The sequence below is a fragment of the Pelodiscus sinensis genome, chromosome 9, assembly GCF_052426305.1.
Source record: "Pelodiscus sinensis isolate ZL-2025 chromosome 9, ASM5242630v1, whole genome shotgun sequence".
Classification (NCBI taxonomy): domain Eukaryota; kingdom Metazoa; phylum Chordata; order Testudines; family Trionychidae; genus Pelodiscus; species Pelodiscus sinensis.
This window is the reverse complement of record NC_143060.1, coordinates 29575252-29602035: the sequence shown is the minus strand read 5'-3', so window position 1 is coordinate 29602035 and position 26784 is coordinate 29575252. Positions and strand designations below refer to the sequence as shown.

The window sequence follows — 26784 nt, the reverse complement described above, 5'->3', positions numbered from 1 at the left end:
ACCCTCCTCTGCTGTCCTGACTTTTTTCCTTCTCACTGCCCTCAGCCCTCCTGCAACCTACTCCCCTCCACCAGCCCTTCTCTCCCCACTGTGCCCACTCCTCCAGTAGCCCCACTCTGATCATGTGAGCTACCCTGCCTCATCCCCTCTTCTAACACCTCCCTCTACACACCTGCCCTGCCTCTCTCCTCTGGTGCTCGTCCCTCCCCTGAAGGTGTCTGCCCTTCTGCTTCACCCCAAGAATCCCCTGGCACCTGAACCTTCCCTTAGCCCTGCACCCTTCTGGTGCCTCCCCCTTCCCTCACTGCCCCTCTCTTTTTTCCCTCTTTTTACCTGATGCCCACCCCCTCACCACTCTCTGCCCCCATTTCTCTGATGCCCCTCTGTGCTCTCACACATGAATTACTCCATCTCCACCTTTCTCATGGCCACCCCTTCTTTTAAGCCTTCTCCCAGCATCTCCCCCTCTGCCCTCTAGACCCCAGTGCCCTTACTTTTCCACTCCCAGCATCACTCTTGCCCTCTCCCACTACCACCTCCCCTCCTGACCTTTTCCTCATTGTCTGCACTTGGCCCCCTGGCATTTGTCTCCTCTCCAGGCTGCCCCTTGGTGCCTTCCCCTTTCCTTTCCCTTCCCCTCCGCACAAGCCTCTTCCTCTCCCACCCCTTTCCCCTAGTTTTCCCCCTCCCTTACCTTCTGCCTTTCACTTTGTGGGGCTGGAGTCTGTGCTAGGGCCCCAACAGTCCCCGGACTCCAAACCCGGAGCTAGGCCACACAGCGCAACGCTGCGCCGAGCAGTTTTAAAGTCCCGGGCTGTGACGTCACATCACACCCTGGCATCTCCCCAGTCACCTGGAAATGCTGTGCATGGCAGCAGCAGCCAGCAAGTAGGGTGGTCCGGGGGGATGCCCATATAACTCGCCGTCCATGCCAGTTGAGCCTGCACAGCATGTGCTCGCTCTCACCCCGTCCTGGCACCCCCATAGTGTGGCGCCCGGGGGCAATTGCCCCCCCCTGCCCTCCCTTCGCTATGCCTCTGCTTCCACTTGAAGCTCTGCCCCTTCCTGGGGTCACAGAGCAGACCTCCTTCACCTTTCCCACGGGCCCAGAGAGGCTGTCAGCCCCGCTGGTTGGCTGATCATTCTACTCATTCTGATATGAAAATGGGTGTAAGTCCTCTGGAAGGTCTAGACTACACCAAAGTGCTGAAAGAGGATATGCAAATTCCGTGGCAAATTCCTCAAAAAATGAGGTTTACATTGTTTTTCCAAAAAAGGGGGAGATTGCCGAAAAAAATGCATCTCGACTACTTTCACTTTCAAAAGCTCCGTTTCGAAAGTGAGATTGGAAGAAGATATGCAAATTCCTGCATAATTTGCATATCCTCTTTCGGCACTTCAGCGTAGCCTAGACGAGCCCTAACTGTCCACTTGTGGAACTGCAGAAGGCACTTAACTACTTTGGAGAGTTTGTCTTCCTTTTTTCAGTATGTTCAGTCTCTATCTTCCAGAAATCTTTGGGTATATCTAAACTATACCCCTCTGTCGGCAGAGGGATGTAAATTAGAAACATTGAAAGTTCAAATGAAGCCAGGATTTAAATATCCTGCACTTCATTTGCATAATGGCGGCTTTTCTGACCCCCCCCCCCCCCGGCAGTTTAGATGGGGCATTTTAAACAGAAATGCCCCGTTTCGAAAGACCCTGTACTCCTCAAAAAATGATCTTTTGAAAGATCTTTCAAAACAGGGCATTTCTGTCGAAAATGCCCCATCTAAACTGCCTGTTTTTTTGAAAAGCCCCATTTCGAAAAAAAGTTCTGGTGTATACAAGTAATGAAGTGTGGGATATTTAAATCCCGGATTCATTTGCACTTTCGATGTGTCTAATTTACATCCCTCTGCCAACAGAGGAGTGTAGTTTAGACGTAGCCTTTCAGATTAAGACAATTTGTCATGTGTATAATATATGGGAGACATGGAATTAACATACATTAATTATACTCCAATTATCAGCAAAAACAATCTTTTTAACAATAGGATCCAGATCTTCAGCTGGTGAAATCAGGATAGAATATTTACATGCACTAAGAGTCTAGACCATTATTTATTCTTGCTTCTTGATATTTTATTTCTGTTTCTTTTTTTTAAATTGAATATGACAGAAAAAAGCTGCGTTGGCTGTAAACATGCCCAGCAATACCTGAGAAAAGGCACTCATACACTGTAACAAAAGCAGAAGGAAATCTATAGATTAGATAGATTTAGTAGATGCAAACCCATGTCTCTATATTTTGTGCCAAAGGAAGTATTGCATGAAATGTTATCTACTGAATGGTACTACATTGATTCGTAACCTGCTCTCTGTACTGCCATGACCTCTCAATGGTTGGTCATAACTTCAGCATATTACCTTGGGAGTCACAGGAGTTTGTACATTAGCACATTAGCTTCTGATCCCAGGGAAGAATGGAGAGAAACTTCTAAATCTGAATTCTTCAATTTTTTTCTACACAGTGAAGGATTAGCTGTTTTAACTGTACCAAAAACTCTTTCAACAAAAAGCTCAGAGCACAGTTCTACAGTCAGGAAATGTCAACAGTTACAAATAGGTAACCTGAAAAACAGCAACGTACACCTCACTCTCCCAGTGAGGTACCACCACATATGCAGGGCTGGGGTCCTGACCTTGCTCCCTAACTAGGAAACCAAATGGGAGAGTGCTCTTGGGATCCTTTTGCGTAGTCTACCTTGCTGTGTCATGGTACCCTTGAAGGGGAGGATGTAAAAGGCCTCCTCTTTTGCTATCTTTTCTCCCTGCCCCCATAGAAAGAACATAAGAACGGCCGTACTGGGTCAGACCAAAGGTCCATCTAGCCCAGTATCCTGTCTACCGACAGCGGCCAGCACCAGGTGCCCCAGAGAGGGTGGACCGAAGACAATGATCAAGCGATTTGTCTCCTGCCATCCCTCTCCAGCCTCTGACAAACAGAGGCCAAGGATACCATTTTATCCCCTGGCTAATAGCCTTTTATGGACCTAACCTCCATGAAATTATCTAGCTTCTCTTTAAACTCTATTATAGTCCTGGTCTTCACCATTGCCATTGCATGCCCTTTTCCTACTTTGTAAAGTGAACTGTCATTTATAATGCCTCAGTCCTTCCATCCATGTAGTCCTGAGCTTTGTCTGACACTGAGATTACCTTGGGGATACAGATGATTCTCATCAATGCTATAGTAGGATTATATTTATTTATATGGGCTCTTAATATATTTATTGCACCAAGATCCTTTTCCCTTTCTTACAGGATTGGTACCATAAACAGGATTTCCTAGTCTCCTAGGCTTTTAGTGCAAAGGTTTTTTCTTCAAATACACCTGTGAATGCAGCAAATGGAAAAGTCACAGTGACCAACCATAAAATTATAAATTAACCTAACAATGTTCAGGTAGTAGTCAAGTGTTACATAAAGAAAAACTAAAAATGTGCAGGAGCTTAGCCAGACACTTGAGTTGTGACAGCCCAAATAGGATAACAAGGAGCAAAAACACACAGGATGCTTCTTGTTTATTTTTAAAGTTTTTTCCCCTTAAGGTTTTATCCGTGGAATGCCACATCAAGCAGCAAGCCATAATTCCTGTATTCTGTAATGTTTACTTCTGCCCAACCTTTCTAACATTTGAAATTATTTGAACAGCAATATACTATGTATTTTGACTCCTGAGAAATAATTGGAAATAACAACAGAATTTTAAGTAGTACCCCAGCTGTCTCCTAAGTTTTATTAAGTCTCAAGAATTATTGGGGATGCACCAAACTACAAAGGAATTGTAAAGAAATGATTTCATCTGTATATGATTTTAATCAAGCTTGGCTTGCTGTTAAAAGGCTTGTTTAATGAAGGCTGTTTTTCCCTTATGAGAGTCTAGACTACGTAGTTCAATATCAGCCAACCAAGGCTTATTGCCATAACAATAGCTAGAGGGTTTACCACAAAAATATGCTTTCATTTGAGTCTGTTTCTGATCACATATTTGGAAAATGACAGCCAAATAACTTGAATGAAATCAAATAAAATAAGTGACAATCAGTGTGAAGAAAAGTCTGTTGGCAAGAATATAAATTAAATGAAGTCAAATACTATTTTTGATTTGATTTATATGATGTTTTAATCTACAGTTTTAAGTAAAATAATTACTTCATCTGGGATTTTTTCTAGTGTTACACCAAATCCAGGAATGCTTCAAGAGCAGAAATAGCAAGCAGCAAAATCAAACCCTTTGCAGGTCAGCTGTAAATCAAATAGATTTATGATAGCTTTTATATTTATCACACAGATACAGAGAGAGTATTAAATACTCTGGAAACAAGTAATGTTGTGCATTCACCAGTCCATCCTCAACTGAATCTAACTTTTGTTACTTCAGTTTCCAGCAAATATTTACACATATGCACAACTTTATTCATAGTCATTAATCTAATGGGCTCACTCACACGACTAAAGTTATAGGTGTGAAAGTTTTTGCAGAATTGGTGCTTTACAGTCAGTTTCTGCAAATTCTCTCGCAAATACTGTTTCTTTGGAGTTAAGGGACTACAGTATTTGGTATGAGTAGGAACTACTTGCTTGAATAAAGGTTTGCAGGTTGGGGCCTTCATTCTTTCTATCACCGACTGTACTTGGCTGAAGTTTATAAGACAGTCCATTTCAACACATTTTGTTTAGTTAAACTGAAGTACTTCATTTTTAAAGAAGAAGTCCTATTGCCAAAAACTATAAACAAGACTAACTTTGACTAATATAAATATTTGAAAACCAGAACTTTTTGTTACGCATTATAGAAACAATTCTGATATAGCTGATGGGAAGAAGTGCTTTTATGGAATAGATGCATCAAATGAAATACAGCAGAAGAGAATAAATTTTAAATAAACATGAGAAAGTTTGTCTTATAACCATGCAGCATGTTTGGATCAATTGTAGATATTCTCTGCTTTTAACAGTACAAATGGAAATTCTTTACATTTCCACTTCCACAGCACATTATTTAAACCTTAAGCCCTCTAATTAAAAGGAATCATTAAATTTATTTCTATTGCCTCCTTTAAGGTTTATTTGCTAATAAGCAATTGGACAAGGGATGTGTGAAATGAATAGTTGAAGAAAAACTGACAGCAAAAGAGAGGTCTGGAGGGTGAAGTTGTTTTATTAGGCACCGTTTGTCATGAATGGGTCTACCACACGTACAAAAGCAAATCCCACTACCTTAGAAGATTAATTCTGAAGGAGGCACTCTTGGGTCAAAGTATACATAAGCGTGTGCCTAATCTCAGAGAAATCAGGCTATTTTCTCACAGCAATTAAGCAGAGGTCTAGGATTTCACCCACAGTGTATTTAAACACAGGATACAATTAAACCCAAAAGTATTAATATCTTTGCTGTGCAAAATTGCCCAGGAAATAGATTTTGCCCTCTTTCAAATGGAAAGCATGACAAATTAAGGAGGATGACTTTATCTGAGACAAAATTCTCTTGAATCAAGCATATATATAAGTTTCTAACTATTAATTACTTGTATACACCAGAGCTTTTTTTCCACCTGTATATCTTACACTGAAAAAGCATAATGTTCAGTTTATGTAAATGATTGATAACTTAATTTTTCAGTTAAATTACATTTTAAACAGTTCTATAAAATTAATAAATTAAACACAAATAGTATTAATTTCCAATAATACTAAAAAAAATGTTGTGTAGCCTTGTCATCTATTAGAGCAGAGAAATGAGTAACTGTAACATCTTATTAAATGAGGGATAATTTAGAAAGATTTATTTTCTCCGTGTTGTCGAAAGATTTTAAATACATAAATAAAAAGAAAGCTTGGTTTTAAAGAACATTAATGCCCATTTGAAATCGAACTCAAAGGAGGGTGTAAAAAAATAAACTTCACAACATGTTATTTGTTACACATTGACCCCACTGGGCAAGAATATTTTAATAATCCAGGTATTTTATGAGATTAACTATTACTTTTTTGGACCTTTTTTTGTGAACTGGTGGATTTTAAGTTTATCACCTCTTCTGAATATATAGCAGATCTGTAACCCACTTCACCAATAATCCACTTAAAATATTTTTTTCGTTTATATAGATTAGAATTTTTTTATCTGGACAAATTTTTATCTACAAAACAATACCCACACACAGCTAAAACAAAAAAATCAGGGAAACCTGCCTGCTTTTAAAATATGCTAAAACTGCAACATCAAACCAAAACAATAGACATTAAATGTCATTGTACGAAAAAACTTATGTGCTTTAATAAGTTATTGAAAAGCTGATGTTAATAGCTTGAGCTTTCAGTCTGTTGAAATCCTGTATATAGTAATAGATTTTTTGAATTTTGTAAGAAATATGCAGAAGCTATTTTGTTTCGTTTTGTTTTTTTTAAATCACCAATGATTTACTTCTCACTGACACTGTTGGCCAGTTAGACTCTGTTTTAACCTTTAAAAATGCAGCATTTCCCAAAACAAGATACTTATTAAATAAATGTTCTTTTTTGAGTGCAAGTGACCTTTTAAATGATTATTTCTCAGCACTTGCAACAAAGAGAATTTCACCTATCACCTTTATGTTTTTGATGCTCTGTAGTAAGTGAATCCCTAACCTTTTCACAACATGTAACATGCTGAAGAACACAAAATTACATGTTCACTTTAATTAAATCCCTTCAGAAAAGTCTTGCTGACTTCCTTGGGGGACAAAAAAATGTTAAAAATGGAGAGAATCTTTCTCACCTCAAAAACACCATATCCCATATCTGTATTTGATAGCTGTAAATCAATCTGCAACTGTTTCATAACATTATATTTGAAAGCAGCAGATAACTGCTAACATTGCTACTTCTCAGTAAATTCCAAGAAAAAAAATCAAATATTTTAAATCCCTTTTTTACAGCACTCAGAAAGCGCCTAATTTAAAACCCATTTACCTCAACTGGACTCTTTGGAACCTGCTTTAAAACGGCAGTTACAGAGAGTATTCCAAGTTAGTTGTTCTCAAACTTTCCAGACTACTATACTCCTTTCAGGAGTCTGATTTGTCTTGCCCCCAAATTTTACCTCAGTTAAAAACTACTTGCTTACAAAATCAGACATAAAAATACAAAAAAGTATCACAAGCACATTATTGAAAAAAATTCTTATTTTTTTATTTTTACATAACAACGTAAAATAAATCAAGTGGAATATAAATACTGTATTTCATTTTAGTGTTTATACTGCTTGATAGACTGTACAACACGGGTGAGCAATAAATCAATGGCAATTTGCCCGGATTATCCCCTTGTGAGCCGCCACTGCTATATTTACCTACATCTAAGCAGGTTTGGGTGATTGCAACTCCCCTTGACCATGAATCGCTATTCCCAGCCAATGGGAGCTGTGGGAAGCAGTGTGGGGATGTGGAGGTGCAAGTAAATATAGTGACGGTGGCCTGCTAAGGGTTAATCCTGTGGGAACTGAATGTGGCCGACAGGCCAGTATTTGTCCACCCCGCTATACACATTTTAGTTTGTACTGACTTCACTAGCGCTTTTTATGTAACCTGCTGTAAAACTAGCCAATTATCTAGATTAGTTCATGTACCTCCTAGAGGAACTCTGGACCTCTAGTTGAGAGCCACTGTTCTAAATTGTGAGCTGTTTGAAAAACATTGGAAGAAAACACAAAATTACAGTGAAATTACCCTATTCTCTATACCATAGGGGAAAAAACCCCATTGTTCTGCAAGATAATGTTCACACAAGTGAATGTTTTTTTTTAAAAAAGGAAGTCACCTCAGAAAAGAATGAAATACAACGAATATCAAGGAACAACAGATCAAAATACCATTGAAGAATAAATGGATGCAACTCCCTGTCCACCAAAGCCAATAGACCTGCGCTCTCATTTCCCATTAAGTGGCAATGGTGATTTTAAACTTGATAATTTATATTACAAAGCAAGTCAAACTTAACATTTGCATTCTTTCCTTAGAGTTCTTTATTACATTAAAGGGACCCAAGTTTTTGTCAATACTATTTCTCTGATCTTGAGCTGGTATAACTTACAACACACACACAAAAGAAGCACAGGATAGATGTTATATACAGGCTTGTTACAATTCACATGCATGCTAAATCCATCAGCATTACTCAACTTTGACTTCTTCCTCTGAAATATTCAGGCACTTCAGAATACTTCTAATACTAAAATGATCATCAGGTATTATATTTTTCTATAATATTAAGTTAAGAAGAGATGTAATTATTAATGTCTAGGCAATGCTTGTTAATATCTAGGTAAGGAAAATTGGATTCTAAATGACTTAGACAACATCATGATCATTTAAATATTAAAGCTTTTTTCCTCCTGGCTTGAGTAATAATACTGTTTTAAACATGTATATTACAGAGAGAATTGGAAGGAGGCTTATTTATTTGTGTGGGAAACATGCCTTATAATTAAAAAGAATTTGGTAATGAAAAGAAACTTACAAGTTTGAGGTGAGCAGGGTTATGTTGCATTAATAAGATAGTGCTGAAATTTTGCAACAGATGCAATTCTCCAGATGCAAAATCAAAATGAGTGTCCTGTGATAAGATGGAGTCCTAGAATAAGAAAAGAAGGAACAGAAAGATGAAAGGAATATTGACCTTTTTCTGGTTTGTTCAAGATAAAGGAGATCAGTTATCTGATTGGTGTGTAATCACGAAGTTAAATAAACAGTAATAAGGGTAAACCGATTCACTGTCAAGTCTACCAGCTATCCTTGCCAGTTCATTATGTATATTGGTGGCAAATAATATAGAAGAGACAATAGTATTGAATCAAATAACTTGCAACAATTTATACTCCTATAAAACTGTTTACATTTCAGCAAATGAATATTTATAAACAAGTGGCTTTCCCTTCACAAACATTACTCAAGCAGCTCTCATTCATTATTATATCTAGAACATACAAACACTTACTCGGAGTCAGTGATAGTCTATTAAAACCTGCCGCTATATAAGGCCTAATATACTAAATATAAAACCCTAGGCAAAACCTGCTTTTTCCTCCAAATATCCCATTATTTTATGTCCCCAATTCACAGAAGTACAGATTCAATATTATATCTGTCCTTGAACCTGGCATGCCCCAATGAAACAGTTGGCATAGTTCATTTTGCACTTTATCAATACAGTGTAAACTAGCATTTGCTTTCCTCCATGGGGTTATTGAACCCAACTTGTCTGGGTGCACAGACAGCACTTTGGCCACAGATGTGACTGGTTAACTGTACAAGCAAGGAGGATAAATCCACACAACAATACTTCATTCACCAAGGAAATCTGCAGTGGATTATAGTTTCTCTATGGTTACGTCTGTTCTTAATTTACTGCTTTTATTCAGTTTTCAACCATAAATGAGCCCCTTATGAGGCATTCACTATGCAGAATTGACAACTCTTTATATCTACTCAAAAATATTTTTGGATAATAATTTATGGTTACGAAATATTTTAAGCAGTTTGGATAGTTATATTATATTTCTTCAGTATTTAATGATGCAGTATCCCCTGTAAAAATGGAATCCTGGACAATCTGGGGATTTCACATGTTTATAACCAACAGCAGTTTGGCCATACAGAAACGTAAATTTTAAACTGCTTATTTCATGGGAATGGCATTGTTTTGTTTTGTTTTTTAACTTGTATAGTGCATCTCAGGAGAAAATCCAAGACCAGAATTATGAGTAAGGGCCCTGTGGATAGGAAAATAAAAGAATCAAATATTTTGGAAGGCATATTTTGATTATGGGCTTTTTTTGTTTGTTTGTTTAAGTTCATGATAGATGTAGATGCTAAACACCATTCAATAGGGAAAATCTGAAGATTTTTAAAAGCATATAAAGGCATGGGGGAGGGTTACTGCACTATTTATGTTTTATGTATGAAACTGAAATGTAAGCATGGGTATTTTAATCTTTTTTACCATCAAAGGTTCTCTCTCAATCTGTATGCCGAATTAATGTGCTATCCGCTTCATAAGAGCCATCGAATGGAACTGATTAGCATTGAACATGAAATGGCATTCAAGGAATAACATGCCAGTAAGCAAAGCTGCTTTCGAAACCAGTGATATGTCATAAAGCTTCACATGCAAAAATATGTTTTGCCCCATGCTAATATCCCCGTACCCCCAATCAGCTTATACATATGTCTTCAGAGGGATGTCAACCACTGATGCTGTAACTGGCAACAGAACAAGGAGTCCATGTCAATGATATGGAACACTCTTATTAATTGAGACAATAACAATGAGGTTGTAAAAACGATCCAAGATGACAAAGTCCCCTTTGCATTATTTTAGATTAATTTAAAGTGTTGGCACACAAAGCTTTACAACTTTATTCTTGGCAGAATATGAGCACTTTCAGACTCATTGATACTCAGGGATTCTTCACTATTACAGAGTAAACTCCCTGTAGATGAACAAAAGAAAACATTTGAATGAGGTACTTGCAGTGTTTTCCTCATTAGCGGCTACAGTGTCTTGATCAGGGAACGAGTGCTTTGGGGAAAGCATTCTTGGCATTAAGAAGAAAGGACATTGCTTTTACAGGCAGGAACACTTTATGATTTTCTGAAACATCCTATCACAGCACCATATGTAATTCAAATAAAAACATACAACTGAAAACAAAATTAAGTATCAGGGACTTTAAAAATATGGGTACATGAATTAAAATACAGCAGAAAAATATTGAACTGATTTTACTTTGATTACTTTAAACATTACCCTATTTTGTGGATTCCAGTTCTTCCTTTGTTTGCAATTTAATTGGGACTGGTTTTGATTTCTTTTTAAAAATAGAAATCGCTTCATTATTATACAGTGTGTTTTCATTTTTGTTTAATGGATGCAGTTGATATGGTAGGTGTGGGCAGACATTTTCTACAGTTGTCTAAGATTCCACTGCAGTTACTGGATGATATACTAAAACTAAGTCTGCAATAACAGAGACTATTCTAGTAAGACCCTAAGGCCTTGGGAGTGCATAATGCCCTGCTGTGTGCATTGACTTCAGTGGCAGTTGGGTTTGAGGATGTGCAAAGACTGCACGTAGGGTGAACTGCCTTAATCTTCCTTGATCTTTGTACATAAGTCCCAATAACATAAATAGGAGTTATGGCGCAGGACTAAAAGACTGCCTTGAAAATAGAAACCAGGCCAGTCAGCGGGGGAAAGAGTGGGCAACTGCCCTGGGGCCCAGTGATACAAAAGGGCTCAAAGCTCTTGGCCACCCTAAATCAGTACTGGAGCTCTGATTAGCTCCAAGGCTGGAGTGGGGAAGGAAGAAAGTGGTGGAGTGCTCTCCTAGTGGCCCTAAGCAGTGCTAAGGGCTGCCGAGCACCAGTCCTGCTCCTTCTGCCCGAAGCCTGAATCTGCATCTGTTCCACTGCATCGTAAGCTCTCCTGAGCCCTAGGGAGCAGCACCACCTATGTCTAAGTAATTCATGAGTGAAATAATCTCGGGCAGCCATGTTTTCCCAGCACCATGCAGCTAGTCAACAGGTCCCTTTCACCAGCCTCTGAGCCATGATGTTGTCCACTCGAGCTACATTGCAGTTAGAGCTGGGGGGGGGGGAGGGAATGATATCAGCAGAGGGTGTACCTTCTCAACCTTCCAATGGAGGGCTCCTCCTCAGCTGTCTATCTGTGAGGGCGACTGGCCTGGGCTGCCCAAGACAGGCTCGTGGCTGATAACTCCAAAATGATGTCAATCGAGAAGTGGAATTCAAATGACCAATCCTTCGCAGCAAGCAGTGGAGAAAGCTCTCCCCACAACTGCCTCCAGGATCAGCAGTCTCAGTACATGGGCTATGCAGCCATAAAGGAGTAAGCAGCATTATAATGCTGAATGGGGAAGGGCTAGGATTTGGCCCTAGCAGCATAGTCTAATTTAGTGAACAATAAATCAATCAGTTGTCTGTATTTTTGTGCCATAAATATAACTAGCCACACAGTTATATACTGCTACAGATCTAAATTACACTGACAGCAACAAGGACATTGGGAGCTAAAAGACTGCTGCTCCACTGTGAATTCACCTTCCTATACTAGTACTTAAGTACTGCCGTTAAGCATGATCAGTAGCAAGACACCTGACCCAGCTGGCTAATCAAGTGTAATCTATCTGACCCATCTGGCACCTGAGCCAGCCAGTATTCTTACATAATTAATATCACAGGCTAATGTACTTGCACCAGTCCTCCACACCACACTATCTCATGTATATGAAGTGCAAGTTGGAGGATCATTTAACACTGAATTTTCTCAATACATCACAATTACAGAATCACCCTTGCTGAATAGCTTCTTTTTACTGAGCTGCTGGGAATTTTCAGTGTCTCAGTAGTTAACAAATTATATCATTTCTTATCTGAGATGGAGAGATCTAATAGTTGCACATAGGGACTACAGGATAAAGCAGGCATTAGGTCAAATCCATGTGAAGAAATACAAAAGCAGTTCATCATTAACCTGCCCCGAGTGTTATCTTGTTTAACTCTTTGCTCGATATATTTCTTTTAAGCCCACAACTTTACGGACCAGATACTGCAAACTTTATTCACATGGGCTGTGCCATTAAAGTCAATTGGAGAGGATCCCCATATTGGTATTGCAGGGTTGGTTAATGTCAACTTGCAGGCCCAAATACTGAAAAATGCACATATGCCTACATATTAATTTTGCTTGCTGAAACAGGATGGATTTTTAAGCATAAGTTAGTAATAACAACAAAGATAATGAAATAACCATTAGCCTATGTCTGCCTTCCAGGGCACTTGGATACTCTGATTTTTTAGAAGAGTCCTTCCCTAAACCAGGGAAAAACTGTTCTAATGCCACTTTACCCTACCTACAAGATCTCTGTATAGTTTTATGGTGTCCACCACACTTGCCATTAGCCACATGTGGCTAGTTCACTATAGTGGTTACTGCTTCAGAACTGGTTGGATACCACTAGTGGGTTCCTTGGATGGGATACAGATCCATAGCAAGTCTACACCACTCTCAGTAGCTGGCAAGGTCAGAGGAAAGCATGACTACACCCTGGCAATCAGGGCTGTCCCTGGGGAGGAAGGGGGAGCGATGAGGGCAAATTACCTATATTGGGCCTCCCTTAATATTTTATAGTCAGGCAAGTGGGCCCTGATTCACCTCCATCAACCTGCTGACTTTCCCATTCCCCATAATCAGAAACCAGCAGTGTTCCTCTTTCCAGTGCAATTAATTCCTGCCCCTCCCCTCCCCCCAACAGAAGAAAATCCTCCTGTCCTTCACGTCTTAGCAGTACTTGCAGGCCACAATACACAGTACATTATCTCATGTTCTTACCCCCCCCCCCCCCCAAAAATAAGAAAAACATTACTCCCTGCCCAGGAAGCATTCACATACCTAATTCACCCCTTCCCCCACAAAGAGTGATTACATTCTCACCAAAGTCAAACTGCCACCACTCATGACTCACAAATTGTAGCACCCTCCAGTAGGCATCTATTCCAAAACTCCTTTTATCTAATGGGGTGGTGATGTGATTGATTTCTCCTTAGTTATGTTAACTGATGGCAAAGTGAGTTCACCCTATCTATCACACCACCTATCTCATTGAAGACAATGAGGTCTGTCTCTTCCTGACATTTAGTTCTGCCCAGACTGCTGGGATAATGGGGAGCACTAGGCTCCTGTGGTGACCAGCAAGTGACTGATTCCAGGAGCTGGCAGAGCAGAGACTGAGCAGCCTGAATGTGGAAGGGCTGTAGGCAAGAAAAAGAAATAAATGCCCAGTCTGAGGTCCAACCCCAGCTGCCCATGCCAGGCTCCTCCCATTAGCTTGCATCACATTCCCCTGAAGTATGGGGCCCCCAAAGCATGCAGCCTGGTCCGTACTATAGCAATCCTTGGTTGCTGTAATGGCTCTTTGGCATCATATGCAGTCAGCACAAGTTAGGAGTTCCTGAGGAATATTCCAACATAATTCAGGGGATTGGACCCCTTTGAATTTAAAACCCCCTTCAGTCTTGCATCCCCAACTTGAGTCAAGTGTTTCTCAGCTGTAGGTGAGGATGTGGAAGATCTGGGTCAATGTGTGTCTGGGAAAAACTTGTTAGTATTTTGGGATGAGAGTGTGTTATGAAGAAATAAAGGATATCAGATACCAATAGTGCCTTTCATCTTCCATGTAACTTTTCCGGCCCCCCCAGATCTACATGGGCATAATCCAGGGCTTGGCAACCTTTTCAAACCAAAGAGCCAAACTACATCTAAATTCAGAACAAGTGATCAACAAAGAGCCAGGATAAGAATGCCCATTTGCATGACTAAAAATATACAACTCATTATTGATAACTGACATGATGATGAACATGACAAGTGAAACATTGCACTCACCAACTTTAATGGGACTTCTGTTGCTTCTAGGAGTGCAGTTTATGGATGTAGGAGTCCAGGGTTGAAGTGTATGAGGGGCTCAGAGCAGGGGGCTGGGATGTGCGGAAGGCAGGGCAGAGTACTGGGGGTAGAAAGTAGAGTATGTGGAGGGGCCCTGGTGGCTACTTTACCTGGCTGGGGCTGGGATACTGCACCCAGGCAGCAGTGGCTGGATGAGGGGCCAGGCCAGGATCGCCGCAGCTGGATTGTGACTTCCCCTCCTGCCTGTGTTGCAGCAGGAGGAGGGCTGCCGCCGCCAGCCCTTCCTGTGGTCAGATAGGAGCTGGGCCCTGATAGGGGCCTTGTCGGCCAGGCTGCCATGGAGTCTGCCCAAGGAGCACAGCGGCTTGGGACAGACCGTGGCAGTCTGATGGTGGCTGAGCTTGGCTGCCACAGCCCGCTACAGCATTCCCTCAGCCCTTTAAATGAGCAGGATGCCCCAGCTGGCTCTTGTTGAAGCATAGTGAAATCGACAAAAAAAGACCATCTTGATATAAGTAATTATGCTTTTTTAAAATTTTTGAATTACTTTTTTCATTTTAAATTTCAAAAGTTTTGTGTATTTTGGGAATGACAAAAGAGCCATGTTTGGTTCTGTACTGAGCCATATTTGGCTTGAGACCCATAGGTTGCCGACCCCTGCTATAGTCCCTCCACACGAGATGTGTAATCATTGATGAGCTCTCCCCTTCAAAGGTTAATTAATGCATTTACAAGAAACACCTCAGAGTCTAGGACCCACAGTTCACAAATATGCCCTTTTAGGTACTGGCTAATAAAATGCCATTGCAATAAAACAATTGCATCAAGGTGTATCAGCAATGGACCAATCGGAGCGGGCTAAATGGATTGATATATAACTCACTCCTGAATGTTACACACACGTTCACTGAGGGATAGGTGAAGCGTCAATGAACAGAGGACAGCCAACATGACCATTCTGGCTGGTGTTGCAGAAAAATCCTGATGTCCTTTTCTGGCTCCCTTATAATATTAGAATAACTGCTTAGCCCTGACTGATGCCAACACTTTTCATTCGTCTTCTAGAAAGGGGGCTCTGGAATGCTGAATGCAACTTATTTCAACTTGTTCAGATGAGGCAGGCAGGGTTGTGCAGTTCATTGATGCTTCATCTCCTCAGAGCCTGAACTCTGAAAGAAAATAGGCAATTGTGGCCAGCAGCAGTCTTCTCCACCAGTGTGAACTGCAGCACATCTCCCAAGCTCTGTGGTTGTGGAATGAATTCTTTTATGGCTTTCTGTCCCGTCCTAGTTACATAATGAGAATTTTTTCTGGGTTATTTCCTGTGAATTTTATCTGAACCTGAAATTATTTGGATGTGAAGAATGGGGGGAGGATTTCATTAGAATGTGCTACCTCATTAGATTTTTGCTACAGCTTCTTGCCAGATGCAAAATACCCACAGAAAAGGCTTGAGTAATGTTCACAAATGCACCTGAGTCCCATTTTCAAAAGCAATTTAGGAACTCCTCCGGGCCAGATTTTCAAAGAATTCTCACCATCTTATGATGTAAATAGACAGTGTGATTCACTGCACTACTTGAGTTAAGTGCCTAAGTCCCAATCAAATCAATGTTTGGCCTTTCTAAAAATATGGCCCCAATTTACTTTTGAAAATTTAGATGTTGTCATGAACAGGGGAAGTACTGACCAGCACCAGTGATTAAGGGGTTAACTCAGGTATCTATCAAACGTCTCAGCCAGAGGCCCGGGAGAGCCAATTGAGATAGAGGGTTGAAATTTGAATTGGATATAGGTTTCGTGCCTGCTTTCTTTTGTGTGAGAGAGTTAAATCAGGAGTTGAGACACACAGAATGGTTTAAACCCACATAGGACTACCATACTCCACCCCACAGAATTCAGGGCATGAGAGTGGACGAACAAAAACCCCTCTGTTCTTTTGATTTTTTTCCAAAAGAATATGATTGCAGTGTGGACATAAGTGAATTTGTTTCAGAAAAATGGCCATTTTTCCAGAAAAACTCTGTAGTGTAGACACAGCCCCATATCTCTAAAAGCCTCATTAGATGCTACTATTATAAACAATAACTCAGAATTTCTTTTTAGAAACATGCAAAAATAATTTCACAAAAATAAATGCAACATAACAACTGAAAAGTTACCTTTAACCTTTTGATACATTTAAATAAAAGTGTGTATTAGATCTGTACATTAGTAAAGTCTGTTAAGCAGAGTAAAATGTTTTATTTTCATCTGTGATTCATCAGGCAGGTTCATGACCTTTACAGAACTGCAGCAGCTCCCTCTGTTCTGAAAGTCTCATGGGGGGATGGTAAATATTATTCTGTGATTAGAAAATGGTACTAGAACTGTTACAGTGAAATACCTAATGCAGAATCTGCGGTTCAGGAATTAAAGCATTCACAGCATGAGAAACTTCACAGAGTGGGGCATACTTTATTCCTAGTAATACCCATGCAAAATCAGAGTAGCATCTAGGACTCTGGTGATGTTGTTCCACAATTACACTATCTTAAGCACCTGTCTAACTATAACTACATGAGTAATCCCATTGATTTTAGCACCTTGTGGAACTGGAATTTGGTTCCATGATCTTGTTCCCTTCAAGAGCGTGGAGAGAACATATCCAAATGAATGAAACTGAACTTTTAAAAAATGTTAACAGTGTAAGTAACTAATCATTGGAATAATGTAGCAAGGGTTGTGATGGATTCTCCATCACTGATAATTTTCAAATCAAGGCGGTATGCTGTTCTAAAGGATATCCTCGAGGTTTTATTTTGTTTTATAGGAAATCAGTCTAGATGATCATAGTGGCCTTGTCTATAAATCTGAATCTGTACAAAAATGCTACCAGCTTACAAGTTATGTGAAACACAGGAATAAATAACCATGTGCACGAGACTATATTTTAAAGCATTAAATGAAATGTGTGAAACTGAGCTTATACTAAACACTGTGGCCGTGTCCAGACTCAGGGTTTTTTTCGGGAAAAGTAGCCTTTTCCCGAAAAAACTTCCCCTGCGTCCAGACTCAAGCCGCGTTCTTTCGAAATTATTTCGAAAGAACGCGGCTTTTCTTTCGATGGCGGTAAACCTCGTTTCACGAGGAAGAACGCCTTCCTTCGAAAGTTCCTCTTTCGAAGGAAGGCGTTCTTCAATGTAAAGAGGCCGTCTTCGAAAGAGAGCATCCAGACTCGCTGGGTGCTCTCTTTCGAAAAAGCGGATTTCTTTTTCGAAAGATCCGCCTGCAGTCTAGACGCGATCTTTTGAAAGAGGCTCTTTCGAAAGAAGCCTGCAGTCTAGACATAGCCCATATCTACTGCATTTTTAATTCCTTATTCTAAGATTTCTGGCATGCATATAATTTTTTTAAATTGATCTTCAATTATGACTTGCTGGTTTTATAATTTACATAGTACCCTTCCCTTCTCTTCTCAGACTCTGTGATTCAGTGAGTTGGTCCAAGATATCAAAATGTAGGTGTAAAATTTTGTTGGTTATATGCAGAAATTAAACAGGGGCAGGAGGCTGGGAAAGCAGTGGTACACTCTTTCCATTGTCCAAATTCCACCTTCTTCTGATGCCAAGGTAGGACAACAGACTTCACAGATCTTCATACTATTATCCATCTCCTTTCATATGCTTTTGAGTTAGCAATGTTGTAGTTTAAATCATGACTTCAAGGTTTCAAAGCCAATACACCATTGAAGCGAATGGGATTTTCCCCAATTTTCAGACCTATTGGTTCAGGCTGTCTCCAGACTCAGGCAGACAGTACAGTGTTTACACTTAGCTGACTGACTGGACTAAAGGTTGTTTTTTTTTTCATTTTGAAACCAAAGTTTACATTTTTGAGCACAGGGTGGGACCCATCAGGAAATAATAATGGCTTGTTACGCTGCTGGAAGCCCGCCCAGTTGGAGTCCTGGTTGTATGTATAACTTACAACAGTCAAACATTGTGGAGATTGCTTTTTTAATGACTTATATGAAAAATACACATCTGATTAACTGAATGTGATGCTGAACCTTATTCTGCATCATGAGAATGTCCTTTACTTCATGTGCTCTTTTCACTGTGGTGAATTGCTGAGTGGGATTTAAACACTGTAATTGCAAAGGTACTACCTTTGGTGCTTAGCATTGCAACCTAATGCAACAACAGGCAAAAAACGTTGGAACAACAAAATCCGCCTTTAAGATTTTGTCTCTACTTCTAAAATGTGCTTTAAAGTAACAGTGTGGCCATGGCAGGAGTTCTGGGAAAGAGGTCTCTCAGCATTCTACATAAACCTCAAGGGGAATAGCTAACAGTGCTGGGAGCTGTCCCAACTGGCAATGGACAAGATGAAGACGGGAGAGAACTAGGCAGTAATGACTCCTGCATTGGTGCTTCAGGAAACGGGCATGATTTTTTTGCTCAAGCCCTGCCTGTCAAGAACTTTCAGTTAGATATCACCTTAATAGAATTGCCCTGAGAGTCATCTAACTTGATCCTCTCATATAATTTAAGTGGAAATCCTGTTGCATACCATCCAATGGTACGCAGAACATGGCCCACATAGTCTTCATAAAAATAGTATTTTGGCATTTTCCATTTAAAAAGGGCAAAAGTAACTTTAGAAAAGAGTTTTGTATAGGATAGTAATAGTACTAGAATACTGGTGAAAACCAGAGATTCCAAACAGAAACACCATGAGAAAAAATACTCACCGTATTTTGCCTTTTAATTTGGCAATAACTGAAACGTGCTGTTGCCAAAATAATTTTCTCTCTGAGCAAACCTTAAGAATCATATTATTCAGCTGGTTACCAGACTGTTTGAATTATCTGTCCTTCTTTAATCCAAGGGATTACTCAACAAAACCAATGTTCATTCAACAACATTTACAAAATCTGTTGTGGATTACCACTATCACCAGTTAAACCTGTTTCAAATTTATTGCTTTCATTCAGGTTAAATAATAAAAGGGTCCATTTGTACCACCACATGTATATACACGAATTCAGCTTTCATCATTCTCTACAAGTTTAATCCAGTGATTTATGTTTTTTAATGCAGTTTTGGGGAATCTGTTGAAGAACCTCAGCCACACTGATAGAAGAGTTAGACTGGATTAATGAGAGATGTTTAAAGATAGCCTATTCTGTTTGGTGAAAGAGAAAAGGGAAATATTTTAACACTGCAACCCTGCGTGGGGTTCTAATCATTTTAATGACTTTAGCAAAGGAGAACAGAAAAGGTTGGGAAAAGTTCAAAGACACTGATCTTTACTATTAGAAATACGTTAGAACAGCAAAGCAGCAAAGCTGCCTTTTTCTACTTTTTCTTTAGTCACAGCAGGAAAGAACACTCCACAGATTAGAGTGTCTGACATTTAAGCAGTGGTTACATTTTAATTTAAAAAAAAAATCTTTCTAAAATTCTCCCAGTTTTCCAACATTTAACACACATGCCATACAGAAAATTCAGCGTGAATTGCTTGGTTTATGTTTCTTAACACAAGTAAAAAAAAAAAGTATTTAAATTGAATTGAATGGCTAAGGGTTTTGTTATTGGGATTCAAAAAAAGAGTTTTTGCCTTCATTCAGGTTAGAAACAATTGAAAGTGTTTGATGATGATGATGATGATAGGTGATCATTCGTTGCTGAGTACTATCATCTTCCATGGGAGTTGTGGACCCTCAGGTGGCTGATAATGCTGATCCTTCAACCACAAGTTCTATTGCATGAAGACAGATGTTTTCAGGTACAGCAGGACACTGTTGACCATGACTAGAAGTCAATTTTCCCTTCCTCCTGAGCCTCCTATACTCAACTTGTCTGTGGGCAAATTCAAAATGCGGGGAGCCATTGTGTAGCACTTCTCTCCATTTTGAGCAGCCCTGGGTGAGTGTCTCTGAAGCATCAACATCAATGTTGCACTTCTTTACGTTATCCTTTAGTAAGCCCTTATAATGCTTCTGTTGTCCTCCCATGTTTCAATATCCTTCTTCCAGGTGAGAAAACAGGTCCTGTTTTAGGAGGTGATGGTCTGGCATCTGAACAACATGACCAGTCCAGTGAAGTTGCTGACAGATAATCATTGCCTTGATCCTGGTGGTCTTTACCTCTTCTAGAATACTGATATTAGTGATCTTCAAGATCTTGCAGAGGCAGCATTGGTGATAACTCTCAAAGACTTTCAAGTGATGTCTGTAGGTTGTCCAGGTTTCAGATCCATACAATAGTGTTGGAAGAATGATGACTTGATAGACAAGAAGTTTTGTATCTGTTCGAATGTCATGATCTTCAAAAAACCCTGTGCCATAAACAAGCAAAACTGCACTTGCACAGCTCAGACGATGTTGGATTTCTTCATCAATATCTGCCTGGGATGAAAAATAACTTCCAAGGTAGAGAAAAATGATCGACGTTCTCCAGTGCCTCTCTGTTGATTTTAATAGATAAGGCATATAATACCTCATTTGGAGAGGGCTGATGGAGCACTTTGGTCTTTTTGATGTTGAAGGTGAGACCAAGACATGTGTAAGCATCAGCAAATGCATTCAAGATAGTTTGAAGATCTCTCAGAATGGATCCTGAAGTTCCACGATAGCTGTGGTGGAATTCTTACTCTTAGGTTTCAGTCTGCTAAGCCTAAATAGCTTTCCATCAATTCTGCAGATTATTTTAACACCAGCTGGGAACTTCCCAGCAATTAGGTAAATAAATGATGGCAATAAAAACTGTGAACAGGATTGGGGCGATGATACAGCCCTGTTTGACGCCTGTTTATACTTTGAAAGATTTACTCCGGGAGACAGTGCTGCTCAGAACAGTTGTCATGAAGCAACTTGAGGATGCACTTATAAGGACATCCAGTTTTCAAAAGTACAGTCCAAAGGGCATGCCAATTCACTGAGTCAAAGGCTTTAGTTAGATCAATAAAAGCCATGTACAGTGGATACTTTTGCTCCCGTCACTTTTCTTGCAGCTGCTCTGCAATGAAGATCATATCTGCAGTTCAACAACCACTCCGTGACTCTGGTAAAATTTCTTCTGACAGGGCAGAAGATGGGTTGCAAGGACCTGTGCCAGAATTTTGCCTGCAGCAGCAAGGAGCGAGATACCACAATAGTTTCCACAGTTCTCTTTATTCCTTTTCTTAAAGAGGGTAACAATCAAGGTATCACCTCCTTTATCCAGATTTTAAGGATAAGCAGGATACATTGCCGAATTAACTCTCGTCCACTATCTTTAAAGATTTCAGCAGGGGTCCCATCTAAACCGGCTGCCTTGTTGTTCTTCATCTGCTTGATGGCATTGTATACTTCATGCAAATTGGGAGAGTCTCCCAGCTCATCTCTAGAAGATTGTTGGGGGATTTGCTAACTACTTCATTTGCAACTACGGAGTTACGATTAAGAAGATCTTCAAAATGTTCTTTCCTGTGAAAATTAATGGCTTTGTTGTCCTTCAAAAGTGTGTTTCCATACTTAGAGAAAAGGGGGATCACGCCATGACAAGCTGGCCTATAAACAGCCTTAATGGCACTAAAGAAACCACTTGTATTATGAGTGTCCACAAAACGTTAGAGTTTTTGCACTCTGTCTCAGTCTACCATTTGTTCTTGAGTTCTCTGTTTTTATGTTGGACTTCGGCCCTTGCCTTAGCATGGGTTTCTCTCTTTGTATTGCAATTTATATCATTCTGCCAAGCTCAAAATGCCATTCTCTTCACATTGATGAGTTGCTCCAATGTTCCTCAATTTCTTTCTGATGGAAACTCTGATGGAAGCTTTTCTTTTATGACTGCTTGGAAGTCTTCACGCTTAACGGGGTCCTTCAGACCTTAAACCTTCAGCTTGTACCTGATCTGCTTCTTCTGCAGCCTCCATTTGGGGGCGAGCTGAATTTTTATTGTGGATCAAATGAGATGATGATCAGTCCAGCAATCATCAGCGCTTGTCATTGCTTTTGTGAGAAATGTCACTGTAATCTCAAGCATGAACTAAGACATAGTGCTTTGAATGTGGGTGTCTCCAAGAGGTTTTGAACTTGTCCTTTTGTTGAAAAAGGGTGTTCATGATGATAAGTTCATCTTCAGCACACTTGGTCAGGAGCAGGATTCTATTTGAGTTGCTTTTGCCAACTCCTTCTTTCCTGATTGTTCCTTTCCACAGGTCTGAGTCTCCTCCAACATGTGCATTGAAATCCCCCAGAAGAATGATCTTATCTTCTTTATGGGTCTCCAATAAATGGTTTCCAACTGAGAGTAGAAATCTTCCTTTACATCCTCACTGACATCCATTGTTGGCACATAGGCACTCACAATAGTTACCTGTTGGTTTTTGGTGAGCCTCAATCAGTGTTATAAGCTACATAGATGCCAACTGGCAGCTCAAAAAGGCATCTTTTGAGCTTGTTCTTTATAGAAAAGCCTACTCCATACAAATTGAGGTTCATCTAAAGATTTTCCTTTCCAGAAGTAGTTGCATCCTCCTTCACCTGTCCTTCATCAATTCTTCGAGTTTTGGACAAGGCAGCAATATCGATGTTAAACCAATTCAGTTCACGAGCAATGATAGCTGTATGTCGCTCTGGTCAGTCACTGTCTGAGCTGTCCATCAGGGTACACACGTTCCAGCTTCCAACATTGAAAAGTTCCTTACATTTTCAATGGCTGGAGTGGTGATCCTGCTGAATGTGGCTATCCAGCCAAAAGGAAAAGAGGCAAGGCTATTATTAGGGCTCTTTATCTAGCCCCCTCCCCATGTGAGGTGAGCAGAGTGGGTCCTAAAGAGAACTGCTCAGTCATGGGTGCAGCTGCCAAGATGCTCAACCTGCCTCAGTCCTTGAGCAAGATGACTGAATCACACACCCAATGCCTGTGTGTTGGTCTGTGACTAGGAACTTCTGGATTGAGCAAGTCAGTAAAACATGCATCTGCCTCTCTTCCTACAAGCAGTGGACAAATCAAAACTTTAGAAAGGAATGTTTGATTTTGCTTCATATGCAAGTCCCGATTATTTCTAATTTAGAAAAACTGTAATTTTTGTTATCTCCTGGAACTCCTTATACTATGAAAATCATCAAGCTGGAAGAAATGAAAACATAATGGCTACGTCTACACTGGCCCCTTTTCCGGAAGGGGCATGTAAATTTCACCAGTCGTCGTAGGGAAATCCGCGGGGGATTTAAATATCCCCCGCGGCATTTAAATAAAAATGTCCGCCGCTTTTTTCCGGCTTTTAAAAAAGCCGGAAAAGAGCGTCTAGACTGGCCCCGATCCTCCGGAAAAAGTGCCCTTTTCCGGAGGCTCTTATTCCTACTTCAAAGTAAGAATAAGAGCCTCCGGAAAAGGGCACTTTTTCCGGAGGATCGGGGCCAGTCTAAACGCTCTTTTCCGGCTTTTTTAAAAGCCGGAAAAAAGCGGCGGACATTTTTATTTAAATGCCGCGGGGGATATTTAAATCCCCCGCGGATTTCCCTACGACGACTGGTGAAATTTACATGCCCCTTCCGGAAAAGGGGCCAGTGTAGACGTAGCCAATGTGTTCAGTTGCTTAGAAAAAAGGCATGAAGAGTCAAGATCAAACAAGAGGACTTAACGTTAAGCAAAATCCACATTTTAGGACTAAATAAGACCTGGCTCGTATTCAGAGGGTATGAGTGCTTTGACCTACCACTGAAGTCGATGAACGTTGCGGAGTTTTAGCATTTCAGTAATCAGATAATTTTAATTCAAGTGTTTAAATATGGATTCAGATGTCTAATTGTTAGGCACCTAAGTTTGAAATTTGTTGGGTAAAAATAAATGGGATTTACGCACATAAGTGATTAAGATGTGTTTGAAAAAGGGATTAAGACTCATCCTTTGAAAATGTTTTCCTTTTAACCCTAAGCTATTTTCCATGCTATGCACACATAGAGGGTATGTCTACACTACAGAAAAAGGTCAAATTAAGATATGCAACTTCAGCTAAATTAATTGCGTAGCTAAAGCCAAAGTACCTTCCTTGACTTTTGGTGCTGTCCAGATTGCAGGAAGTCAAAGGGAGAACACTCTACCTTCAACTTCCTTTACTCCTCGTGGAAACAGGAGTACCAGCATTGACTGGAGTGCCCGTCTCAGTTCAAATTAACATGTTTTCACTAGACCCACTCATTCAAACGCTGGAAGATTGATAGCAGCAGCTTCGATCTTCTCTGTAGTGTAGACATACCCTTAGTGACTCAGACAAGTCATCTTCTTTGTAGCTTGGTTTACCAGCTATAATCTAATGAGGTTTAATCAGCATTTGTACAGAGTTTTAGAACCTCCAAAGAATGAATCATAAGTGCAAAGTATCATTTTTAATAGTATTGTTTAAAAAATTTAAAACCAAATACATGGCTTCTGCAAATTCTGAAGCACTTATAAGCAAGTTGCACCTACCAGCTCCTGCTTTCACTATGAAAAAGGAGCAATTACTGACTTTAGCTCAGGTCAGAATATTTAGCAGCCATTTAAACTACCTTGATTTGTGTGATTTTCTTTAGTGATTGCAGTGGTATTTATAAAGAAGCCCAGCAAAACTCTTGGAACTTTTCTGAATCCTTGTATAGGATGGGTGAAAATTAACTCTGGCACAGGGAGCCAGGAAATGCATAGCCATGGAGCTAAGTCACACTTGCACAATGAAAACAGAACTTAAGTGAGATGTAGAAGAGATTGGAGCCTCGTACAGGGTCCCTGCATTACCTGCTGTGCTATTATTTTCTCACATAAAAGATCTTTGGCGTTCCTTCAGTACTAAGTGGCCAAATCCTGCAGAAATTACATAGACAAAACTCCCAGTGAATTCCCAAAAGTAATGCCTGAGTAAGACCGGACTCAGCAAGAAGCATGAGATTTGGCCTGCAATATTTAAAAATAATTTGGCTTCAGCTTACTGACCAGTTTCTTTTGTCACTGTTTTTAGTTGTGGTTTTGTTTTTGTGCCACACTCCCACATCTCTTTGTCTGGATGAACCAGTATACAATGTATTTATTTAAAACTTACGGTGAAACAAAGCATTACATTTTTACTGGCATTTAATAGGAATTTGAGACAGTAGAAAACTAGGCTGGGAACTGTCTCAGAACATTTTCCTTATGTCCCAAAAGGATGGTGAAACTGGATAACAAAGAGATGACAGTAAAGTGAAATCCTGATCTTGTGCAGCTTGAAAAACTATGAAGGGTGGAAAAGATTTTTACAGTTGTAGAAATGAGGGAAGAAACCACTTCTGCAAGCTACAGAGCTGCAATGCAGCCAAGAAGATCAATGCATCTGCATGGTCATGGATCCATCCACTAGACCTATTATATCACTTCTGTGTGGGCTTCATGAATCCTGCCCCTTCTCCCCCTGCTCCATGGATTCATATTGATTCCAGGTTGATCAAGGGCTTCTCTGAACCATCTGTCCAGACAAATATATCCATTAATTCCTAAACGTTAATCTGAGCTTTAAGCTGCAGTCTTACAACTGGAGGCACTATGTAACTTTTCCACTGCTCAAAGTTACAATTCTTCCCTAGTTTCACTCTTGCTCCAAGGAGGGTAAGTTACTATTGACCTTAAAAGAGTGTTGTGTACTTCCTCCCTCACGCCTGGCCTCCACACTAATCAGCATAAAAAATAGGAGGAGGAGCAAAAACCACTTCACACTCTGCCTTCTCTTAATGACTTCCTCATGGGGAGGTGTATCTGGAGATATAAGGCTCTATTCCATAATAGAATGATACAATGCTGAGCAAAAAAAGGTTTACTGGGGGCTTTATGCAGATTTGGTCTGCCTATTGACTACTCCTGGCACGGGCAATAACACAGGCGGAGCATTTCCGGAGCAGATTTGACCTTTAAATACTATCCCATCCACCAGCTTTGTTAATCATCGTTAAAAGCAGAACTGGTTGAAAAGTTGCACCAATGTTTTGGAAAAGTTCTCGAAAGCTTGCATTATAAAATATGGATGGAATATCAAATTATCCAAAAATTGCCACAGGCTCAAGAGAAAATCTTGAGTGTCACTACTACACTGCACCAACTTGTGTCTTATGTCTCTGTGGTTCTACAGTAGAGGTGCAAACATTCCTTGCAATTCAACATGCTGTGCGGAAGGAACAGCACTTTTCAATGGCTGGCACTGGTGCACCGTGCTGCAAAGAAAGAATGCCAGAATGAACAGACAGACAGACAGAATGAAATGTAGTTGACACTGCTGTTTGTCAGTTTCTTGGGA

At 40.1% G+C, this 26784-nt stretch overlaps 1 protein-coding gene across 2 annotated transcripts in view; it reads right to left on the bottom strand.

Moving 5' to 3' along the window:
- Positions 1–26784, bottom strand: part of ADGRL2 (adhesion G protein-coupled receptor L2) — a 538071-nt gene that overhangs the window by 315617 nt on the left and 195670 nt on the right. For both annotated transcript variants that reach the window (XM_075936335.2, XM_075936334.2), the window contains one exon: positions 8545–8658. The gene's annotated coding sequence lies outside the window, so the exon portion shown is untranslated. The remainder of the gene's footprint in view (positions 1–8544; positions 8659–26784) is intronic.